Source organism: Rhinoraja longicauda, chromosome 29 (genome assembly GCF_053455715.1).
Source record: "Rhinoraja longicauda isolate Sanriku21f chromosome 29, sRhiLon1.1, whole genome shotgun sequence".
Classification (NCBI taxonomy): Eukaryota; Metazoa; Chordata; class Chondrichthyes; order Rajiformes; family Arhynchobatidae; genus Rhinoraja; species Rhinoraja longicauda.
Genome location: NC_135981.1, coordinates 14,413,917 through 14,431,680, shown reverse-complemented (window position 1 = coordinate 14,431,680; position 17,764 = coordinate 14,413,917). Strand labels below are relative to the sequence as shown.

The window sequence follows — 17,764 nt, the reverse complement described above, 5'->3', positions numbered from 1 at the left end:
AAATTCTGAGGGTGGGATTTCTACATTATTCTGCCTGAAATAAAGCCATTATTGAGATCTTCCACATAATTCCAAGGACAGCCAATGAAATCAGCCTTCGGCCTCCAGCCCACGTGGGTGAGGGTGATCAGTCTGCATGCAATGAAGCAGAATAGATCCAGCAAGAACAGAGGTGAAGATTTTGGCAGAGAAGATGACTGAGAGACAAAAACAGGTAATATATTGGAACTAAATGCAGGTGTTCTTGGCACAAAGTGAATGTATAGTTTGGAGAAAAAAAAGGAACTCAGTGAGTCAGGCAGCATCTGTGGAGGAAAATGGACAGACGAAAAAGGTTCTTGACCTAAAATACCATCTATCACTTTCCTTCCACAGATACTGCCCAAGCTGCTGAATTCCTCCAGCTGACTATTTTTTTGCTCAAGGTTCCAGAACCTATATTCTCATGTCTCCATTTTATTGTTTAGTTCGGAACTTATTTCAAATACTAAAAGTTGTGTAGGAAAGTAACTGCAGATGCTGGTACAAATCGAAGGTATCACAAACCCTAACCCTCAGTCTGAAGAAGGGTCTCGACCCGAAACATCACCCATTCCTTCTCTCCTGAGATGCTGCCTGACCCACTGAGTTACTCCAACATTTTGTGATACCTTCAAATACTAAAACAACATTTCAAATAGCACAAATTTTAAATCATTGCATTTCCGTATTTTGCTTTATCTGATTATGTTTAAATTTAGATTAGTGACACTTTCAATGCTGAAAATACAAATAATATAGACAAATGCATCCTAATAACAATGAAAAAGGACAAAGCTTCCATCTATCAAACATCAATTCTCCAATCCCATTCTGAACTCTTTCTGACCTCCATTATACACCAAAGTCTAAGATTTGCTTGAGGAAAATAATCTAATTTTCCGCCTGAGCATTCTACAAGTGTCAACATTCAACAAGATGGAGACATAACAGACTGCAGATGCTGGAATCTCAAGCAAAAAGCAAGCTGGAGGAACTCAGTAGACCAGGAAACATCTGAGGAAGCAAATGGTTTGGTAGACATTTTGGGTTGAGGCACTGCATCAGGACTGAGATTGTAAAAGGATAGCCAGGATAAAGAGGTAATAGAGGGGACGAGGCAGAAGCTGACAAGCGAAGGACAAATCCAGGTGAGGGGGGATTGATAGGCAGATGTTGTGCACAACGCAGGCATTGCCACTTTCATTTCACTGCACATCGAGTATGTGTATGTGACAAATAAATTTGACTTGACTTGACTTGGAGCCAGGTAGCAGAAGCAAAAGTGGAGATAGTGACAGTCTGGATGGCAATAAATTGTAACTAGCAGCACAGAATACAGAACAAAATAAGTGGAACCAGATAATTGAGGGATGATGGGCAAATGGGAAGAGTACAGGGAGAATGTAAGAAAACCAGCGGGTTCAGTGTGTTTTTGATAAGTAGACGGAAGTAGATGGGGAAAGATGAAATCATCTGTGTAACAGGGCCCATGGTGGAAAGAAGGGTGTGTAGAAGAGAACCTGGGTGGATCAGAAAGAGAAAGAAACAGAAAGGGTACAAGTATCCCAAAGCCTCTTCTCGATTCAGTCATCTCCTTTAGTCACACCCTCTCCAAACAGATGAGCTGCAATTATCATACCTTCAACAGCATCTCACCAATTCTATTTGCATCCCCACCCTTTCAATGACATTCTTTTTTATGTCATCACCCTCGTTCCATGTAACCAAAATTGTTTCTCACTCGCTTTAGTTCTGATGATAGGTCACGGGCCTGAAACCTTAACTAATTTTTCTCAACGCAATGAATATTTCTGGCATTTCTAATTTTGTTTTACATTTACAAGTAGGATTTCATAAACGACATTTATGTAACTGGCTCCTTCACCAACGCAGACTACAAACGATTCTAGCATTACCACCAGCTCGCTGAATGGACATCTATAATTGACAAGACATTGCCTCTGCCTTTTAAACCTGAATAATTTGACAGGTGAATCGAAGGAGGGAAAAGGATCACTCTCTTTTCCAGGCCCGACACCCCCTCCCCCGGATGATCTGACACTCCCCGCCCATCCTCCAGGCCCTGGGACGGGCCCAATACCCCCTCCCTTGGCCTTGGTACCCACTCCCCTGCCATTCCACCCCCAACCCGGGACCTGGTACCCACTCCCCTGTCATTCCACCCCTCCCCTGACCTTGGTACTGACTCCCCTGTCATTCCACCCTCTCCCCTGGCCCTGGTACCCACTCCCCTGTCATTCCTCCCCCGGATGATCTTACTCTCCCCGCCCATCCTCCAGGCCCCGGGACGGGCCCAACACCCCCTCCCCTGCCCCTGGTACCCACTCCCCTGTCATTCCACCCCCACCCCGGGCCCACCTCTCCTCCCCCGGACCTGACACTCCCCGCCCATCCTCCAGGCCCCGGGCCGTGCCCGTCGCCCACTCCCCTGAGCCTGTCACTCCGCATCCACCTACACCCCGGGGTCCGGGTCTGTCACCCACTGCCCAGGGCTGGGCCGGGCTGGGCCTGTCACTGCCCCCCAGACCCTCAGACCCAAACCCGTCGCCCTCCTGCACCTCGGTTCCCTTCACCACACACACACACGTTGCCCCGGCCGCTCCACATCATCCACTGGTGGCCGGCCGGTCGGTACGGGTGGGTGGGTGGACGGACGGAAGGAAGGTGAGGGAGGTGCGGATGAGAGGACATTTACCTTTCCCTCGGCCGCCGCTGCATCAGCTGATCTCAACCGCGGCGGCGCGCAGGCGCCGTCACGTGGCCCCGCCGAGGGGCTTTCTCCCCGGCCGGCCGGCGGGCGGGCGTGCGCACGCGCGGTCACGGCGCGCCGGCGGGCGGGCGGGCGTGCGCACGCGCGGTCACGGCGCGCCGGCAGACGAGCCACTCGCCCCTGCCGGCTGTGCGCGTGCGCACCTGGTTTGACCACCCACCCTGCTATTATCAAGTCAAGTCAAGTCAAGTCAAGTCAAATTTATTTGTCACATACACATACTCGATGTGCAGTGAAATGAAAGTGGCAATGCCTGCGGGTTGTGCACAAAAATAATTACAGTTACAGCATATAAATAAAGTTAATAAGTTACTAAACATAGCACAAAAAGTGTCGACAAAAATTTAGTCTCTGGGGTTATCAAAGTTGACAGTCCTGATGGCCTGTGGGAAGAAGCTCCGTCTCATCCTCTCCGTTTTCACAGCGTGACAGCGGAGGCGTTTGCCTGACCGTAGCATCTGGAACAGTCCGTTACTGGGGTGGCAGGGGTCCCTCATGATCTTGCTTGCTCTGGATCTGCACCTCCTGATGTATAGGTCCTGCAGGGGGACGAGTGTAGTTCCCATGGTGCGTTCTGCCGAACGCACTACTCTCTGCAGGGCCATCCTGTCCTGGGCAGAGCTGTTCCCAAACCAGACTGTAATGTTGCCGGACAGGATGCTCTCTACAGCCCCAGAGTAGAAGCAATGAAGGATCCTCAGCGACACTCTGAATTTCCTCAGTTGTCTAAGGTGGTAAAGGCGCTGCTTAGCCTTACCCACCAGTGCGGCAATGTGCGTTGCCCACGTCAGATCCTCTGCGATGCGGACTCCCAAGTATTTGAAACTGCTCACCCTATCCACAATAGACCCATTTATCTCCAGTGGCGTGTACGTCCTTGGATGTTTAGCCCTTCTGAAGTCCACAATCAGCTCCTTTGTTTTAGTGACATTCAAGAGGAGGCTATTGTCCTGACACCAGAGTGCCAGATCAGCCACCTCCTCCCGGTAGGCCTTCTCATCGTTGTTGGAGATCCGGCCCACCACCACAGTGTCATCAGCAAACTTGATGATGGAGTTTGAGCTGAACCTGGCCCTACAGTCATGTATGTACAGGGAGTACAGTAGGGGGCTAAGGACGCAGCCCTGGGGGGATCCTATGTTCAGGGTGAGGGAGCTAGATGTGTGTTCCCCCATCCTGACCACTTGGGGCCTGGCAGTGAGAAAGTCCAGGACCCAGGCACACAGAGGGGTGCTAAGCCCCAGTTCCAGCAGCTTCTCAACCAGTCTGCTGGGGATTATTGTGTTGAATGCTGAACTAAAGTCAATGAACAGCATCCTCACATAGCCCCCCTGTTCACAAATGACAGCAGATACATTTCAAGTAATAGTGTAGGGAAATAACTGCAGATGCTGGTTCAAATTGAAGGTAGACACAAAATGCTGGTACAAATCAAAGGTATTTATTTCACAAAATGCTGAAGTAACTCAGCAGGTCAGGCAGCATCTCAGGAGAGAAGGAATGGGTGACTTTTCGGGTCGAGACCCTTTTTGTGATCAAAGATACTAGAGTATCTCTGCTTGTAACCTGTTCTGCAAAAGCACCACCTCCTATGTTACAGTAGTTTAAAAGAGATAAGATTGTGTAGCTCTTGCATGGGAATCTTGCAAATTAGCAGAGATGGTCACACCCTGTGAGGAAACGAATTGAATTCAATTCACAAAATGCTGGAGTAACTCAACAGGTCAGGCAGCATCTCAGGAGAGAAGGAATGGGTGGCGTTTCCCCATTCCTTCTCTCCTGAGATGCTGCCTGACTTGCTGAGTTACTCCAGCATTTTGTGAAATAAATACCTTTGATTTGTACCGGCATCTGCAGTTATTTTCTTACACTAATTGAATTCAATTGTTGACTTCATAAAGGAAATGTTTAGTTTATAGATTTCGTTCCATTCCTGTGCCAAAAGATTGAATTTATATTTGCCTGTTATAGGTTGCAAATTACATTTGAATAAATTAAAACATCTTTTAATCAAAACTGAAAGCCTTGTGCAACACAGAACGGAAATTTGCAGACGAGGTGTTAGATTCAAGTTGGTTAATAAATGAGAAAGTCTGAGCCTAACATAACACATACGTTTCTAATTGTCAAAAAATATTGTGATATGTAGATTGAGTCGATGGGGAGGGGAGCCTGGCCTGTGTGATGGACTGGGCTGTGTTTACAAGTGGAACAAGTGGTGCGCATCAAAGTGGATATGAGAAAGAATTTGAATATTTCGGGGTGAACAGTGGAATCATATTCAAGACACCTGAACTCATAAACTGATGTGAAGGAAAAATATAGTGAAAATTTACCTTTTTTTACATACAAAACATTATAAGTAATATCGAGGTCTTATAACATTTACTGAAGAAAGCGTGACAGAAATTTAATTTGCTAATAATATGGGGATTCATATGAAGCAATTGTGGTTTGAAACAAAGGATTTGATTTTTAGAGTGTATATTCATAAAAATCATACAACATGGAAACAGGCCCTTTGGCCTATCAAAGTTATGCCAACCATCAAGCACCCATTTACACTAATCCTTCTAACCCACCTTATTTTTCTAACAGCACCATCAATTCCCTCCAGATTTTATTACTCATTTTACAGTCCAATTAATCTGCCACCCAGAAGGTTTTTGGATTGTGGAAGAAACCAGAGCATCTGGTGAAAAGTGGGAGAGCATGCAATCTCCACACGAGAAATGCCAGAGGCTAGAACTGAAGCTATGGCACAGAAATATCACTGCGCAGTCACCAGAAGGTTGAGGAAAGGAGAGTGATAGCTACCATTGGTTTAAGTTTAGATTTAGGTTTATTATTGTCAGGTCTACCGAGATATAGTGAAGAGCTTTGTTTTGCATGCTATTGAATCGGATCAGACAATACTATATATAAGTACAGTCAAGTCATACTCAAGTACAATAGGTAAAACAAAGGGGAAGACACCAAGTGCAGAATCTAATTCTCAGCGCTATAGCGCAACTGTTCTAGAGACAAAGTCCTATTGTCCGGAATGGGGTAAAGGACAGTAGCCCAGCTTATGGAAGGACCATTCAGAAGCCTGATAATACAAGGGAATAAACCATTCCTGAATCTGGTGGTGCAAGCTTTCAATCTTCTGTATCTTTTCCCTGATAGGAGCCAGGAGAAGAAGGAATGACCAGGGTGGGTCAAGTCTTTGATTCTGTTGGCGGATTTTCTAAGGCAGTGTGATGTGTGGATGGAGTCAATGGTGAACAAGTAGCTAACCTGGTTCCAGTTCTAAGCATGCTTCGAAGCCCTGTCAGGCTGCGGGTAGACCATGGATGCCAATGTATGTAAGATAAGAAGGACAGCAGGGCCTAAACCTAAACCAATGGTAGTTATCATTGTCTTTCTGTCAACCTTCTGGTGACTGTGCAGTAATGGTGATGTGCCATAACTCTGATGATCCTGGTTCAGATCTAATCTCTGGCGCTCTCTATGTGGAGATTGCATGTTCTCCCAAACAGGGCATTTTGTCAAGTTGAAGGAGGATTCCTGCTGTTCCAAGCTCCGCTGACAGACAGCCAGAGACTTCCCACAACTGATCTTGCCACAGTAACGAGGGGACTGCTGACAAAACTGCCCATTGCCAGGACTTGCAATCCAGACATGCACGGTACATGACTCCTTCACCACTACAGGCAAACCACTGGTTGCATCATCTCATCTGAGCATTCAAAGGCAAGAGGCCAGTCACCTAAAATAGGTTGCAATTTGCAACCACACATGCTAAGGGAGAGAATAATCCATTTTGCTGTTTTTGCTCAGTGGGGAGAGTTCCACTGAGTTTTCCCTTACATTGTTATTATTTTATTATTTATTGCATTACCCTAACACTGTGTATAACTTCAATAATAAAATGGTCAATATGGAGATTGCATATTATATTCAATGAAAAACCCCCACAAAATACTGAAATAACTCAGCAGGTCAGGTAGCATCTCTGAAGAACATAGATAGGTGACGTTTCGGGTTGGGACCTTTCTTCAGACTGCCGACCTGAAATGCCACCTATCCATGTCCTCCACAGATGCCACCTAACTCACTGGGTTTTTTTTGTAAACAAACTTCTGCAATTCCTTATTTCTCTATAATATTGAATGACTATATTTGGAGGAGAGCTTAACTTCATCCCCATAGCTACAGAGACCTGGATTCGATACTGACCTTAGGTGCTGACTGTATGGACTTTGTACTTTCTCCTTGAGACTGCAGGCATTTCCTCACGACTCAAATTTTGTCTCACAGCAAAAGACATTCTGGTTGGTAGAAAAAGAGTAGTGTGTATAGGAGGAACTGCAGATGCTGGTTTATATCGAAGATAGACACAAAATGCTGGAGTTACTCAGCGGGACAGGCAGCATCTCTTGAGAGAAAGAATGGGTGATGTTTTGGGTCGAGACCCTTCTTCAGTGATGTCAGGGGAGTGGGAGGTGTATAGATAAGGAAGTGTATAGATAAGGAAGTGTAAGGTGTGAAAACAGATCAAAGGGAATTGAGATCAAGGACAATGTAGAATAGATCATTGTTAATTGGGAGAACAACAAAGTGAACAGAGATAAAATGTAGTCAGAGACAGTAAGACTGGTCGGAGAATTGGGAAGGGATGGAGAGAGAGGGAAAGCAAGGGCTACTTGAAGTTAGAGAGGTCAATGTTCATACCGCTGGGGTGTAAGCTGCCCAAGCGAAATATGAGGTGCTGTTCCTCCAATTTGCGATGGGCTTCACTGACAATGGAGGAGGCCCAGGACAGAAAGGGCAGTGTGGGAATGGGAGGGGGAGTTATAGTGTTTAGCAACCAGATTAGTTCTACACACGATACACAGCATGTATAGGTGTTTGATCGTCAGTGCAGATGTAGTGGACTGAAAGGCCTGTTTCTCTGGTGTATAACTCCATAATTGTGGGGCCAAGTTTCGTTTCTCTGATCCAATTCTTCCCAGCCCCCAATGCTTACATACCATGCGTTTATATTTTTTCCATTGGAAATGATCTTTTCGATATGTCATCTTGCCAAAAATCTCCTTCTTCAGACTGATGAAGTGTTCCAACTTGAAGCCGCCTGGCCTGGCTGAATTCTTCCAGCACTTTGTTTTTGACATTGAGAATTGCATTGATTGGGTCAATATTTTTTTATCAGATCTACTGATTTGCACTTTGGGCTTTGAAAGGAAAGTATTTGTTATTTAGTTCATGGTAGGTACAAGTTAAGACATTAAGAACAATGAAGGCAGTATTAAAGTTAGGACTGTACACATTAAAGCCAAGCTTTCACTAAGCTCGTAACAAAGGCTGTGTAAATCATATTCAATTCTATCTTGAATGGTAATACAATGGTTATGTATGGTGTATAAATGTATAGTGCATTCATTTTTCTGCCCTTCAAAGGCTGTGTAGTTATTGGTCACAACCAGAGGTTCACTTGACCCATTAAAATCAGTGTGTCAAGGCAAATACAGAGCTCAGAGTGGCAAAAGGCCCAGCATTTAATTAATAAGCATCACAATTGAAGTAGAGTGTATTCTTAGTAAATTGAGTTTATGCTCTAAATTGGGCTTCCAGGATAACAAATAGTTTATTATGACTGGAAAAATGCTGCTGTTCATTAGTAGGTGTAAGGCTAAACATAAAACTGATAGGTTGAATCAAAACACCGCAGAAGCTACAACAGGCAGCAGGTCAAATAGTCTCCAAAGGTAGAGAAACAGAGACAAAGTTGCAGGTCAAGGACTCTTTCTTAAACTGGAAAAGTAACCGCAATGTATGTGCAGAAGTTACAGAGAATGTTGGGGTGGAGGCAGGAAAAAGAGAACTGATGCTATGTCTGCCAGAGGACATTGACCAAATTTGTCAAGATAACAATGATTTAAAAATAAAGTGGTGGTTCCTAAAATTGTTAAATTCAGTATTGTGCCAGTGTTTGCGATATACCAAGGCAGAGAGGAGTGCTGTTCCTTCAGCAAAGGTCATGCGCGATTGGAGGAGCAAAGGAGGCTGAAGGCAGAAAAAATGTTGCAAGTGACCGAAAGCTCTGGATTACTCTTTGGGATTAATTGGAGGCGTTCTGCACATTAGTCACACAACCTGCACTTGGTTTCTTCAATGTAGGAGACACCACATCTTGAGTATTGAATCCAATGCATTCATTGGAAGAAGAACAGTTGGATAGCTGCTTCCCTGTGTAATAGGGAAGGTAGAGGTAAAAGGTTGGAGGTGGGTGGTATCCCCATTACCTGCACTCATGGGAAGCCAACAACATTGATAAATCCAGCAACCAAGAAGCTACCTGGTACTGAAGGCAAATGAGACAAGACCATCTCTTCAAGAGTTCAGTGCCAATGTTGTACACCCTGCTGCTTAACCAGTTATCACTGTAACTAAACTTCCAGGAATAAACCTCTGTCAACCGTGTCCATTGTGTCCATACATATCTTATCTCCTGATTCAGTCTGAAGAAGAGTCTCGACCCAAAACGTCACCGATTCCTTCTCTCCAGAGATGCTGCCTGTCCCGCTGAGTTACTCCAGCATATTGTGTCTACCTTATCTTATCCCCTTATCTGTTTCCACCTATCACCTACTAGCCTCTGACTCAACAGCCTCCCCACACTGGGCGTCATCCACCCCTTAAGTTCCCACATATCACCAACAAGCCTTGTCTCACCCCTCCCTCTCCCATCTAAATACAGGCTATCCCCACTCTACACTCTCAGTCCTGATGCAGGATCTCGACCTGAACCATCGACGATCTCTTTGCCTCCACATAGTCTTCTTCTCCCACATCCCTGCGCCTGCAAATCTGCTATTTTTTCCTGGTTAAGTGACACCTTTAACATTTTCATCCTTGTTTTTAAATCTCTCAGCCCTCTCACTTTATCAGTAAACTCTTTCAGCCTGCAACCTCTCAAGACTTCATCAAATCTGATTCTTTACATACCACAAAATGTAACCTCCCCACCATTGACAATGTGCTTGCAGCTGTTTTGACACCGAGCCTCATTTTCCCCCAGACCTCACTGTCTCTCCACCTCACTCTTCTGATTTAAAGTTGCTTGTTTGATCAAACCTTCCTTGTCGCGTCTTTAGTGTCTCAATCTCAAATTTTGTCTGATGGATTTGCTGATAAGCACTTAACAAACCATTAACATGCTTTGTTAAAAACACAGCATAAACCCAGGTTGACGGTGTCACCGTGAACACTTTAACTCTGCACCACTCTCCGGCATTTCCTGTTTATTTCATTTTCTGGCTGATGAGTTTAATGATAAGTGTTGAGGAAATGATGATGTTGAATGCTGAGCTGCAGCAGATGAACAACAACTTGGTCTCGTTATCCAAGTGGTCACGTGCAGAGTGGGGAGCCAGCGCGATCACATCGCATGTCCATCGATTATGCCACGAGGTAAATTGTAATCGATCCTGGTCTTACTAAGATAGAAGCTGATATGTGTCATATTCAGCCTCTCAAAGCATAATACAATTCAAAAAATGTAGCTACAATATTGCAACAAAGAACATATTACGCACTTGTAGAATTTTAAGATAATGTAGTTACATATGTTGTAGAAACAAAATTCTTCACTGTACAAGCTTGTGTATAAAGCAAATCATTCCAATTTGATCTGAAATACAGATTCAAGGACAACTGGTGTATAAAATGTAAGTTTACAAACCCACAAATTATGTGATTTTTATCTTTATTTAGTCATTCTCGCGGTCTTGGTTTTGTAAAACCTCCTCATCTGACATAGCTCTTTGAAACATTTTTTAAACATTCAAAGCAAATTAAAGCTTCCAGACAAATATACTGTAAAGATTGCTCAAGATCTGTAATGGAACCTGTTTTGCATCTGTAACAACAGGAGCTGTTCATTTTCTTTAACGTCCTGAATAACCTCTGGTAGAATACCTTCATGAAATGATTACCTTTATGGCGATACTGATTATGGTGCCTATGTATTCCTTCATGAGCCTGGTATGGATAGTTCATGCCAGACCATAGGCTAATGTGGGCTATGAGTGACACAGGGCCCCTGCCCCATGTTCCCTTCAAGGCTCTGAGTGTGTTTTTCCCTCAATGTATTTTGCAGGAATTTATGGGTGTTGTAGGGAGCTGGAGGCATCTCATAGTCTGCATGATGGAGACAGGATGGAAACATAATGCAGGTACCAGCTCACTGGTACGGAGTTCTGGGGCAGCTTAGTGAAGAGTAAAGGCAACAGCTCGAGCTTGAATTAAACTTTAGCACAGCATCACTGTTAAAGTATTAGGGAGCAAGGTGATCTAAATCTCAAATTTTTGATTGAGTAATAATAAGTTGATTCTGAAAGAAGAGGAGAAAACAATTGTCCATTTTAAGCTATTTGAAGAACACAGAAGACCGTGGCAAAGGGTCTGGTAGCACGTTGTTGATGTGAAAGATATGAATCCAATCCCACCTCAGAGGCAAGGAATTTAAATTCAAGCAAATAAAAAGAGCCTGGAATATAAAAAGTTGGCATCATTAATGACCATGAAGCAACTGCCTTGTCAATGGCGTGAGGTGGTGGGGTGTCAGGAGATGTGTCATTTGCAGAGATACCCAGACTCTCACCTACTCTTGTAGTCACAATATTATGGAGAGGGGACACCATAACAACAGCCATGGAATGTGAAGGTGAGTTGGTGCCATTCTCTCTCTATGGAAATGGCCATTGCCTGGGACTTTTGTGTCGCAAATGTTACCTGTCACCTTTCTGCTCGGGCCCAATGATATCTGGGTATTGTGAGAGGCAGGAACAAGAGGTTTCACTTGCTGAGGAGCTATGGAGCATGGTGCAATCATAAGCAAGCATCCCCATCTCTGGCCGTCTGATGGATGAGTTAATGAAGCAGCTGCAGATGGTCAGGCCTAGGACAGAGGTCAGAGGGACTCCTTTGGAGATGTCCTGGGGCTGGGACAATTGACTTCTGACATCCACCTCCCCTTGCATGCGGTCCGACTCCAACCATTGGAATGATTTCTCTTTGACACTCGTTGACTTCAGTTTTGAAGGCCAAGGAAGGTGATAACATAACAAGTGAAGAAGCAAACATCACAGTTTTGGTTTACAGGAAGCTGCAAGACCACATCTGAGGTATCTGTCACATCATTGCCTCAGCTGAAAACCACCCTCTCATTGCTATTGTTGCCTTGAACCACTCCATTGCCCCTCTCTTCCTCTACTCACATTTAACCAACTGGACCAGCACCTTCTACTTTTGCATGAGGAGATGCTTTGGAAATTGAGTGCTGTCAGTGATGGCCGAGGAGTCTAGCAGGTAACCTGATGGAACCACCCCCTCCTGGAGGCTTAATAGGAAGGGTAGTGAAGATGATTTTGCTGGAGATGTGTGAGTGGTTGAGGATGACCTGTTAAATGTGAAGGCTGAGGGGTAGGAGGGAAGCACAAAGGGAGCACCGTGGTGAAAGGGGGCCCAGACCAGATGAGCACTGTGCAAACCTGATGACCCTGGAAGGGCCCAATGCTGGATGTCCTTAAACAACTAAATCCCATTTCCTTGCATGTTGCTCAGGCAACATCATCACTCAGTTCATGTCTGACAAGTGCATGAGAGAGAATAGACAATAGACAAAAGGTGCAGGAGTAGGCCATTTTTGCCTTTCGAGCCAGCACCGCCATTCAATGTGATCATGGCTGATCATCTACAATCAGTACCCCGTTCCTGCCCTCTCCCCATACCCCCTGACTCCACTATCATTAAGAGTTCTATCTAACTCTCCCTTGAAAGCATCCAGCGAATTGGCCTCCACTGCCTTCAGGCAGAGAATTCCACAGATTTACAACTCTGAGAAAAAGTTTTTCCTCATCTCCGTTCTAAATGGCCTATCCTTATTCTTAAACTGTGGCCCCAGGTTGTGGTTCCTCAGAAGTGTCCAGTTAGGTCCCCAGAGGCAGAATTCAACCTGGAATATGTTTGCAATCAGCTATTCCAAAAGAAAGCAACTTTCAGGTGCCAAGCACTAAATACAACAGTGTTTTTTATCCAAATTCTCAGATCTATAGAAGGGTGAACAAATGGTAAATTGCTTTGCTAATACTATCAGCATGGACGAGACCATCACATTCTGCCAAGATCTACCTGTTTAATTTCCTTTTACTCTTCTCCTTGATTAGGCCCACCAAAGAGGAATTGGAAGCCTTGTCATCAAACTATCTGGAGAGCCAAAGGAAATCAGTTTTACACAAAACGATGTGGGGGTTTCAGAATCTGGGCTCCTCAGAGAATCACTATCTCTGCCCAGAATTTGACACCAGACTAGAATTAACTCAGTATATTTAGAAATGGCTACATTATTTATATATATCATTATTTATATATGTAATGGGGGAGATGGGGGGGGGGGGGGGGGGGGATCATGGTAGAAAGATCCAAATGCAATAAAAGAAGATTAAAGGAAAATATTACAGTATGAATAATTAACCAATTACTCCAGCTGATAGAGGAGCAATATCTCCCTCTGCTGACTACAAGAAGAACTGCAAACTGTCCATCTGTAAATAAAAATCAAAAAGAACCCAAGATGGAACTCTGAAAACATACCAGCAAATGCTGGAAACTCTCAAGAGATCAGCAATTCAGGCATCATCTGTGGAAAGAGAAACAGTTAATATTTCAGGCCGTAGGGGTAGGAAATGTTTGGAGGGATATGAGCCAAATGTGGGCAAATGATCTATGCCCACACTCAACGAATTCTGAGCCTACCATGAGCTCTTCTTCCATCATTTCTACCTCCTGGCCTTTATTTCTAGCAAGGTGTCCTCATCTCCCAGTGATGACACATTCTCCCATCTCCAACATACCTCCTCCTCATGGATGTCCCCTGTTAGCCTTCTACCCTCTCTTGACCTTTTTATTTCCAACTGCCAGCGTGGCATCCATTGGCCACTCCTCCTCCTCCTCCTCCTCCACTTCCCTTACCCACTCCAATCTCGCCTCCTCTGAACACTCAGCCCTCCGCTCGCTTAGCAGCAATCCCCACACTGTTATTAAACTCGCCAACAAGGGAAGTACCATCGTAGTCTGGCAGGCTGACCTCTACTGAGCTGGGCTCTCAGACACACACTCACACCAGCCTCTTGAACATGACCTCACAGACAAACACCAAGCCATCATTTCCCAGAATGTTTCTGATCGCATTGTCTCTGATGATCTCCCCTCCACAGCCTCCAACCTTATCTTCCCCCAGTCCCGCACAGCCTGCTTCTATCCACAAAATCCACAAACAGGACTGTCCTGGCAGACCTGCCTGCTCCTGACCCATAAGGCCAATTTCCATGCTGAAAGACACTATGATCCCTTGATGGAACAGCTGAGCTTCCAAGTTTGCCAGAAATATTTGCAAAACATTTCCAATTAACATGTCTACTTTTGTTGATGGTGTTTAAAATATTTAACTTAACATTTGTCTCCTCGTTTTTTTCTCACCAATGGTTCTGCAGATTAGCATGACCTTACTTCTGATTACATTTCCTTCAAAAATCAGGGCAGGAAGTGTCTTTAATCTGAAGTTAGTCCACCAGCAGCTGGGAGGAAAGGGAGGAAATCAGTTTTCTACTGCTTGTTGTACAATATAAAGGATAATAGCGGTTTTATGTGGACTAGTCCAAAGAATTGCCATCAGGTTCACCACATGCTGATTCATTATGCCAACAGCCCAACATTTTTTTCCCAGCTTTCTGGGATTCACAATTAAATAGAGCGTTAATATTTAGTTTAAGGTGCTGTTACATCATAGACTGTGAAGACTGACTTTAAGCAGGTTCCACCATCATCATTATATCATTGGCGATGCATTATATTAGATACAACTTTTATCCAGGAAATTTGATCTTCTCCTTTGCTGATTAGGGTCAGATTCATAGAGTAATTGTGGATTAAACGTGAAATATTTAGACTTGGCATAACTCTGTTGCCTGAATCCAAGTTCAGCCCCTGAGCCACATTCTTGGGATTTGACCTGGATTCAAGGTGATTTCCATAGCTCCAGGGATATGATCTTGCCGTGGTTTTTACAGGGCCCTGGATCCCAGTAAATAAAGTTTACACTTCAAAGTTTGTCATCCTTGTTTTCAAATCTCTTTATATCGCCCTCCACTCACTGTGCCTTTTACCTCCTCCAACTCTAAAACATTCTGAGAGATCAGCAGTCCCTTTGCCAGTCCCAGTGTTTAATCTCTCCCATACTGGAAGACAAGCCTTCAGAAGAAACTTTGCAATTCCCTTCTCTCCGTCTCCCCTTCTTCCTTTGATATGCTTCTTAAAATGTCCACGACCTGTCTCTAACAACTGCACAGCAGGAGCAAAACAAACTGAGAACTGGAGACTACTAACGCAGAGCAGACTAGTGTCCAAATCGTTCAAGTTTAGGCATCAGGCATCTGAGAACAGAGTCACCCTTAAGAGATTGTTATTGCCCTTAGAGCCCTAATGAACAATATTTGGCTCCCTTACCTGTGTTGGGCTGGTTATAATCTGACATGTTTCTTGACACGACTCTGATGTGCACCACTGCTTCCGATCACAAAGATATTAAGGCCTGAGGCAGATAGTTTTCAACCCGTTGATAGTAACTGTAGTTGCCTGTTTCTGGTGACACCATCGACCTACGGGGGGACACTGTGGCAGTTTCAGTGCTGCTACTGGGAGACCTCCTCTCCAGCTGTTATTCCCCGACAGCTGTAAACTGTGGAAACTCCCTATCATCCAACATCAGCTCATCCCAACTGACCAGCTCAGCGCAGCTGTGAAATCTGCAAAAACATTAACATCTCTCTGTAAGTCAACTTAATAATTGAAGTAAAATTCCAGTTCCCAATAGTCCGAGACTTGAAATCGAGACAGCATTTGCCCATGTTTAGTGACCACTGGCAGAAGATTTTCACCATGTGAGGTAATCTCACACATTGGTTATCGCAGGGTAACATTGCAATGACCACATCATGAACTCTTTCCTGCAATGCCAGCAGTTTGTCATTTTATGCTTTACAATAGACAATAGACAATAGGTGCAAGATTAGGCCATTCGGCCCTTCGAGCCAGCACCGCCATTCAATGTGATCATGGCTGATCATTCACAATCAGTACCCTGTTCCTGCCTTATCCCCATACCCCCTGACTCTGCTATCATTAAGAGCTCTATCTAGCTCTCTCTTGAAAGCATCCAGAGAATTGGCCTCCACTGCCTTCTGAGGCAGAGAATTCCACAGATTTACAACTGTCTGAGTGAAAAATAATTTCCTCATCTCCATTCTAAATGGCCTACCCCTTATTCTTAAACTGTTAACCCTGGTTCTGGACTCCCCCAACATTGGGAACATGTTTCCTGCCTCTAACGTGCCCAATCCCTTAATAATTTTATATGTTTCAATAAGATCCCCTCTCATCCTTCTAAATTCCAGTGTATACAAGCCTAGTCGCTCCAGTCTTTCAACATACGACAGTCCCGCCATTCTGGGAATTAACCTAGTAAACCTACGCTGCACGCCCTCAATAGCAATTTCTGGGATGTTCGCGGACACAGCAAAGTTCAGATCATGGCATCAGGTACAGTATCATGGTAGTGAGGTGGGAGGAGCCATTTGCAATCGTGCCATTGCAGTTTTATGTAGAACTCATGGTTCAGAGGCCATAGGACCAACCAGCGTGCTAACAATTACAATCCTCTTAAGCCTCTGCCTATGCTTCCTGACATCAAGCAGCATCCACTACCTCCTAGTGCCAGGCTGGGCCACATGTATGTGAATGTATGCCCCCACTACATCCAAAGTTCCTCTTCCACTTCATATTCTGGGGCAAGAATTGCTTTCATAGAAACATAGAAAATAGGTGCAGGAGGAGGCCATTTGGCCCTTCGAGCCAGCACCGCCATTCAATGTGATCATGGCTGATCATCCACAATCAGTAACCCTTTCAATGCCCTCTGGATTATTTGCCCTTTTCCTATATTGGTGGCCTCTGTTTCATCCTTCCTACAAATAGCAACACTGATCATCTTTCCTAATTATAACAATCTCCATTATATCATCTGCTGGTGTTCCCTTTTCAGAAGTACCAGTCTGGGTATTATCATATCATATCATATCATATATATACAGCCGGAAACAGGCCTTTTCGGCCCACCAAGTCCGTGCCGCCCAGCGATCCCCGCACATTAACACTATCCTACACCCACTAGGGACAATTTTTACATTTACCCAGCCAATTAACCTACATACCTGTACGTCTTTGGAGTGTGGGAGGAAACCGAAGATCTCGGAGAAAACCCACGCAGGTCACGGGGAGAACGTAAAAAATCCTTCCAGTGCAGCACCCGTAGTCAGGATCTGCTCTGGAAACAGGCCCTTTGCTCCAACTTGTTCATGTTGACCAAGTCGTATAACCAAACTAATCCTACATGTCCCGTGTCTGTCCCACAATGCAGCAAACCTTTCATATCCATGTCTTTTAAATGCTATGATTGTAACTACCTTGACCACTTCTTCTGGTAACTTGTTCCACATGAGCACCACCCTCTGTGTGAAAAGGCTGCCCCTCAGGTTCCTTTAAATCTTTCCTCTTTCACCTTAACCCTATGCACTCTAGTTTTAAACTTCTCTACCCAAGAACAAATACTACGGTTAGTCATCTTAGCAATGCCCCTCATGATTTTATAAAGCTCTATAAGGTCACCCCTCTGTCTCTTACTTAGGGCTTACAACATAGCCCTTCAGCCAACAATGTGCATATCTGACTGGCATCTCGATAGCCTTCACACCAGGGCCTCTAAGGGATAAGCGGTAAGTGGAAGCAAACTGACTAACCAAGGCCCCTCCAGCCATGTTTTTCTCCAGTGCTGTCCATGTTATTTGTGTCAAG

General features: G+C 44.6%; 1 protein-coding gene across 4 annotated transcripts in view; it reads right to left on the bottom strand.

Annotated features, from left to right (window-relative positions):
• Positions 1–2,844, bottom strand: part of LOC144607498 (V-type proton ATPase 116 kDa subunit a 1) — a 51,315-nt gene extending 48,471 nt beyond the window's left edge. For all 4 annotated transcript variants that reach the window (XM_078424380.1, XM_078424379.1, XM_078424381.1 and 1 more), the window contains exon 1: positions 2,738–2,844. The gene's annotated coding sequence lies outside the window, so the exon portion shown is untranslated. The remainder of the gene's footprint in view (positions 1–2,737) is intronic.
• Between the last annotated feature and the right edge of the window lie 14,920 nt (positions 2,845–17,764).